At 45.6% G+C, this 7235-nt stretch overlaps 1 protein-coding gene across 1 annotated transcript in view; it reads right to left on the bottom strand.

The window, feature by feature from the left end:
• Window positions 1-4287: 4287 nt before the first annotated feature.
• Window positions 4288-7235, bottom strand: part of PDS5A (PDS5 cohesin associated factor A) — a 78299-nt gene continuing 75351 nt past the window's right edge. Inside the window, exon 35 of the transcript XR_003527574.1 lies at window positions 4288-4392. The gene's annotated coding sequence lies outside the window, so the exon portion shown is untranslated. The remainder of the gene's footprint in view (window positions 4393-7235) is intronic.

Below are 7235 nucleotides of genomic sequence, written 5' to 3' on the forward strand. Positions count from 1 at the left end.
AAGATAAAAGCCAGTTGTGCTCCAGTATGGATTTTGGTTCAAAACCAGGCCTGGAACTGGCTGGTCCCATTTCACACTGCAGTCAGCCATAACAAGGAGCGAGCACTGGAAATCATGTAATGGCCACAGCTTTATGTTTCCCTCAACATAAGGCTGAAGAGCAAACACCAGACACAAAGCAGGTCCCAGGTGTTACTGGATGTGCTGGCAATCCCATTTTCACCTTGCTGTGAAAAACCGTGGTGTGTGAAGTGATTTATCTGTGTAGAAAGTGGTTTAAAATGCTGTCAGTTCTAATAGAATGAAAACACCTGCTATTTATGGCTTTTACTGTTAAAGAGGAAACAAGAAATTAATCCTGTATATGAACTTCCTACAGGTGAACGACCTGCTGGGATGGGGGCAAGAGGGACAGATATTCTCTCTCTTTTGCTTGGCATACATGTTGCCCTCTCTAACTTATTCCACGTTGAAGTCCTTCAGTGGTCTGAACCACATCAAAAATGCTAGGGTAAACTGTCTCCAGGCCATACTTGTCAGGAAAGAGAACTGTTCAGCAGCAGATGTATGAACAAAGTAGTTACCAAAAGTTACTATACTGAGGCAGAGGGGGAAAATACAAAAGCACAAACCAACCCCAAAAGGTTCTTAAAAACAGAGGGAAAGAGTTGTTCTTTGTATTGTTCAAGTGCCATTCTTTTCACTTGAGAATGGTTCTCATCTGTGAGGAGTCATCAAGGGGAAGAGCAGAGTCCTGCACCTGAGGAGGAACAATCTCAGGCACCAGTACAGGCTGGGGCAACTGGAAAGCAACTCTGCAGAGATGAACCTGGGGATTCAGGGTCTGGACCAAGTTGAACATGAGCCACTAACCTCTACTTTTGAAAAAGGCAGCAAACTGTCCTGGGCTGCATTAAGCCAAGTGTCACCAGCAGGCTGAAGGAGGCACATGGAGTGGGAGTGCCAGGTCCTGCTCTGATGGGCTGGGCTGGAGGCAGCTGGCTGTCCACACAAGCAACTGTGGACTAAGGGGTTTGTGTCTGTTCAATGTTGCTGCAAAAGAAGCAGATAGACACAAAAGGGCCACATCCTGTAGACGTGAAATGACAAAGCCCTCTCAATAGCAAAAAGGTTAAAAAAAAACCCCTCACCAACAAAACCCCAAACACCAACAAAAAACTAACCCACATTTTGGCTTAAAGTTACGATGCTTTGGAAAGAAAGCAACTCATTGATGCAGAATCAAATTACATTCTGGTATCATCTTGGCCAACTGCTTTGGGCAGCATCCAAAACCATCCTCAAGAAACAATTCACGTAAGGAAATGCTTAGAGCAGGAACCCTGCCCTGCTCCCCTGGTAAAGACTTAAGAGTATCCTTGGCATGTGGTGCAGTTCCCACGTGGCAGGGGGAAGGGGCTTGGGCACTTGGGTAAGTGGTCTTTTGGAGGAGGAACCCATTACCATTTGAAGGCAATGAAGAATGACCAAACAAAAAACAGATCTGAGCTCCTGAGATCTGCAGAAGACGGCAAGTCGGTCTTAAAAAATTAAATAGGAAGGCCCCTATACCTGTGCTTGTAGCTCTGGGGGTGGAAGTGCCCTCACAAATAGCCAAACAGTATCTAATACCTGACGGTTATGTGGGAAAGCATTGTGCTGGTCAGACACAACATGCTTGGAGAAACTGTGTAGGAGATGCAGTGGTGCCACAGCACTGGTGGTGCCCATCCCCCTTTCCACAGGCACAAAAAAAGCCTCAGGGAGCAGTAGTTTACAGACAGCCTGGGGGGAGGATGAGTCAAGGGGGTGGATGCAGCAACTGGCATTTTAGCTGTGACCAGGTCATGTACAAGGGACATGATCTCAGGTTGGTATTAAGTGTTTGGGAGTAAGTTTGGCCTGGAAATACTCCGATACTCTAAAATCTCACCAGGAAAATGGCTTTGAAACTCGGAAAGCCACAGAGATGACCGTGTCTACCTCATGGTCAACACAACAGGACTGTAAATGCCACTGTGAGCTTCTGTGTACAGCATATGAGGGTTTGGTGATTCACACACCGTGGAAACCAGAAAGGGTTGAAAATACACCCTCCTTCTAGGTGGGGGCATGCTGGATCTCCTGTGATAGCTTGTTATAGTCCAGATGACCAGAAAAACTTTCCTCAAGCATCTGGAGATTTGGCTATTCAGTGCATGTTGACAGACTCTGAGGCAGTTCCTGAGGTGACAGTGTGGCTCACAGGCTGGGTGACAGCACAGTAATACACAAGTTAGAGAACCTGCATGGCAGGTGCACTGTGAGAAACACCCCACCTGATAAAGGGTGTAACAGCAGCAACCAGTGCCGACCTAGGGAGGATACCTGCTCTGAATGTCGGGTCTTTGTGGGAAAAGCAGAGTTGAAAAGCCTGTTACTAAAGCAGAGCCTGATAAACTGTGAAGTGCAGGCCCCCCACAAGCATCAGAAATGAATCATGGCATGGAGTCTGCTTTCTCCCCAGATCCTTTTATGGTCAAAGCTAATCTCATGTAGACGGAAATGAGAAGGTAATGCAGAAGATCAACATGGAGGCACAGTTGGATACAGCAAAGGGAGTCTGGAAGAACAGCTGGGAAGCAATGTACTGCAGCTGGAAGACTGAGAAAAGGGGGTCAGAAAGGGCACTGAGGAAAGGTACAGAACTACTGTGGTCACACCCACACCAAGAGTGTGCATAGCAGCTTCCTTGTCCATGTCCCAGCCTGAATCCTGTCCTGGTGTAACAGTATATGGAAAGATAAACATACTGCTACCACCATCCAGAATAATCTATCCAGACTACAAATTGCTCTCTCCTTTCCTGGGAACACTCAGGGATGGAAGGAGGTGATGTCCTGAATTACTTGAGTAGTGACAGCCTCTCCTGATTTCACAGAAGTGGAGAAGACCTTATCTGTGGGCAGCAGGGAGCACAGGGCACCCTGCATGCACTCTGGAGACAGCACATAACTGATGGCTCAGACCTCGGCCACCAGCACAAACCTGGCTTGTTTCTGGTTTGGGGGCAGTACTGAGATGAATGATACAGAGGCACCTGAATATATGCCAAAGTAAATGGTATTCTCAGTTTTCACTCATACCACAGAGCAAAATATTCTGACTGTCCCAGCTTTCCCTGGGGTAGGGTGCAGGACTACGTGCCCACTGCCCAGCCAGACGCTGGCTATTGCAACTGTGCCATGCCAAAGTAAGAAATCAGATGATTGCCTATAAAGTTTCTAAAGCATGCAGTGACTCCCCATCTGCTTTACAGCCATCAGACTCGAGAGAAACTCAGCCATAATCACCCACCATCTCTTTCTTCAGAAGCTTTGGTGCATCATAGTCAACACATCAATTTCTGTTTCCAGGGCAATGAAAGAAGAATTAAATGCCTGAAGTTAAGGAGCAAAACATGTATTTCTTGTTCTGGAACACACCTGTCTTGCAGCGTTATGCACACACGTCTGAGCTCTTGTGGCTGGCAGGGTGGCAGGAGGACGCTCAATGTACCAAAGCGATTTGGTCATGCTTCTTGCCTGAGCTGGCACACTGCTGAGACTGCACTGCTGCCAGCACAACTTCAGCAAGTTAAAAATTAGCTTGGATAACCTCTGTGCTCCCACTGAAAAACAGACACGTCTCTCCTGTTGGCTGTCCATTTGTGTTGCCCGTGGATGTTTCCGCTCTGCTGACCATGGATGTAGCTGTGCAGTTGAGGAATCTTCCAGGTTCAGAGTTGAATGGCTTCTTAGAATCATTTCTTGCCAAAGCTGAAGGGGTCACTGTGAGCCTGACTTCCTCCTGTTGGCTTGTAACACCTGCCACTACTGTCTGACATTCCCCTGATAAGTTTGTCATGACTTTCACTAGGCAGGGAGAAGATGCCCTGTTGTGGGTCAGAAAGGTGTTTCCATCAGGTTAACAAGACTTTTTCCAGGGCAGTGGTATGATGACTGCACACTGCCTGATATGATACCAAGGCGGCAAAGAACATGCTCACAGCACCTTTTGGCATGTGATGCTCTCTGAGTTCAGGTGCGGTGCTGCTCCTACCAACTACTGGAGGACACGTGGCTGTGCCTTTGGCTCTTGCAGCCCAGGTGAGCAGGAGGTTGTCTGGACTGCAACAAGCTTTTGCCTGTGGTCCCACTCATTTCTTTACAAGCAGGTGCACATGCCAAAAACTTGCTCATCTCCTTTTAGACTGCAAAAAAATAAGGCTGCGAACTTCCCTGGAATGAAGGATGTTCCTACTCTGAATTTGAAGTATACCAGGGAGTCAGATTTGTGAAAGTAGTCATCCTGCGGGTCACCACACTGACTCGGAGCTAAGGAATCTCTGATGGGAGCTGTGGAACTGGCCACCTGCAGTTAGAAGCAGATCACAGAGTGTGAGATTGAAGGGAGAAACTGGGTCACTCACACCCTTTGGTCTCTCATGTAGTAAACTACAGGAATAGGAAATTTGGACCCACTCTCCTGACTCATGCTGTGCAGCAGGGAAGGGAGAAGCTGTCAGCAATCACCTCTGCTTGTGTACCCAGACTTCCAAGTTCTTCTCCTGAGAAGTCTGGTCTTGTTTGCTGCCTTCCAGGAATGGAGGCAAATCGATCCAGGGAATGTCTGGATTAAAAACTTAAAGAACAGAAGCTGCTGCTGGCTTTTGAAGTTTAAGAGTATTTTATCTTACTGTTTAAGCTTTCTTCTGGCCGTCTGACTACCTGGGGTACTCATCAGCAGGATGATTCCCTCCTCGTCAGTAATTTAAGCAGGGGAAGGCTTCAAGGGACCCACCAAGTGCTGCTGTACAGAAGAACTTTGCTACTGCCTTTTAACACCTTGCTATTCCCTGTGCAAACCTGTTCCTTGGGTTGAGACCAGTTACTCTGTGACTAATGCTTGGTTATCAGCTATGCACCCTTGCAGCCTGGCTGGAAAGTAGACTTCATAGTCCAGTTTTAGTTCGGGCTATTTCCTTGACCACCAATTTGGGACTTGATTTCCCAGCACAAACAGAACTATGACTGCTGATAAATACAGTAGTGGAGCACACGTGCAAGAGAACTAGGTTCCACATGGATGATTTCTTTAAGAAGCAAGTTTCCTACATATTGGAAATGTTTGGTGATACCATATCTTTCTGTATCTTTAGAGGAAACAGCTCAGCTGTGACAGCCCCACTAGTTAATTTGACACTCAAAGCCAGTTTAATGCTGAGCTTGGTCCAACAATGTGAGCCAAGTATCTAAAGTGCATTTTAGATAAGGTTTTGTTATTTATCAGTTCTAAAACTTACCGAGCTTGTCAGCATGTGCAGAAAAGGTTTGTAAGGCATATTGTTTTTCCTGTTTAAGATTGCTCTAGACAACATTATTTTTATCTAAAACAACTATTCAGATTTAGTTTTGTTGAGTGGTAGAGGTTTAATTTAGTATGTTACAAAGTATGTTCTCAGAAGAGCCTTCCTGTCTGTGATGAAAGCCATGCACTCCAGGCATCAGAAAACACAAAGAAACAGAAAGAACTGTATGTCTGCTAAGAAACACAGCCACACTTTTATGAAGATGAGAACTTAAAGATGGTAAGAACTTGGCTCTAACTACGTAACTGAATGTGAAACTCAGCACCTCTAAATCCTACACTGGGTAAAAGCCATAAAGACTGGGTTTTATCGGGCTTTCTCTTTATCGCACATTAACAAGTGAAAAACTCTGAGCATTGGTTTCCTTATTACAATGAGAAAATCCTCATTCTGATGTAAAACATTTGAAAACCCATGTATGGCCATGTACAACCCCACACACCTTTTTCTGAATAATTTGCCTGCCATTCTCCAGTTTTATTCTGATTGCTCTTCAACAGAGTTTATTTTTAAAGCCTCATAAGTACTAGCAATGCATAAATTATGTAGGTATAAAAATTATGTCTGTATCCAGGCTGAGCTGGTCAAGGGAGGGCATTGTCCTGCTCTGCACTGCACTAGGGCGGCCTCACCTTGAATATTGTGTGCAGTTTTGGGCACCACAATATAAGAAAGACATGAAACTCTTAGAGAGTGTCCAAAGGAGGGCAGTGAAGATGGTGAAGGGCCATGAGGGGAAGCCATATGAGGAGCGGCTGAGGTCACTTGTTTTGTTCAGCCTGGAGAAAAGGAGACTGAGGGGAGACCTCACTGCAGTTACAACTTCCTTGTGAGGGGAAGTGGAGGGACAGGCACTGATCTCTTCTCTGTGGTGGCCAGTGACAGGACCTGAGGGAATGGCCTGAAGTTATGTCAGGGGAGGTTTAGGTTGGATATCAGAAAAAGGTTCTTCCCCCAGAGGGGGGTCTGGGCACTGGAACAGGCTCCCCAGGGAAGTGGTCACAGCCCCAAGCCTGACAGAGTTCAAGAAGTGTTTGGATGATACTCTCAGGCACATGGTGTGACTCTCTTGGGATGGTCCTGTGCAGGGCTAAGAGTTGGACTTGATGATCCTTTTGGGTCCCTTCCAACTCAGCACATTCTGTGATTCTATGAATGTGCTGTGACTGCTCAGTGTCCCCTGGCCTTTGGGGACACTGCTCTGACAGAAAGGTGTCCATCACTGAGGCAACTCTGAACAGCACCACGGCTGCTCTCAGGACTTTGGCAAGCGAAAAGTGGGGGCAGGCAGAGAAATGCTGTACATAACCTTGTCTGGGGTAAGTTCTGAAAAGAAACCAGTGGATCACCACTAGACATTTCCTATAGTTTTTGTAAGCTGCATTTTGGCTCAAAGCTGCATTTTGCCCAGCATAATTTACTTCATGAATGTACCAAATGATTCCATTGATAATCAACATATAGAAGTAACTCAGATGTCCACTTAAAAAAACACAGGAGAAAGAGACTCTACATAACTCCATTTGCAGAAAGAAAACTGCAAACCCTGCTCTGAGTATGGCACTGAACCTTCTGAAACCCCTTGTAACCTAAATTATTCTATCACGATTCCTTGAGTAACTTGACATTTGAACTGATAATAACCGAACAAAAATGAAAAAAAGGAAAAATCCAAAAATTATCCTCTTCACAAAAATCAAAGCTTTTGGAAACGAATCTGAATATTTGCAAGATTTGTCCAGATTTCAAATCACTGTTAGAGGCACACCATTAGGTACCAGAACTCATTTCTAAAAGCAAGTTTCTTTTTCAGGTTTCCCAAAAACTTCGAACTAAAACATTTTAA

This window comes from Corapipo altera, unplaced genomic scaffold (genome assembly GCF_003945725.1).
Source record: "Corapipo altera isolate COAL_440 unplaced genomic scaffold, ASM394572v1 22, whole genome shotgun sequence".
NCBI lineage: Eukaryota > Metazoa > Chordata > Aves > Passeriformes > Pipridae > Corapipo > Corapipo altera.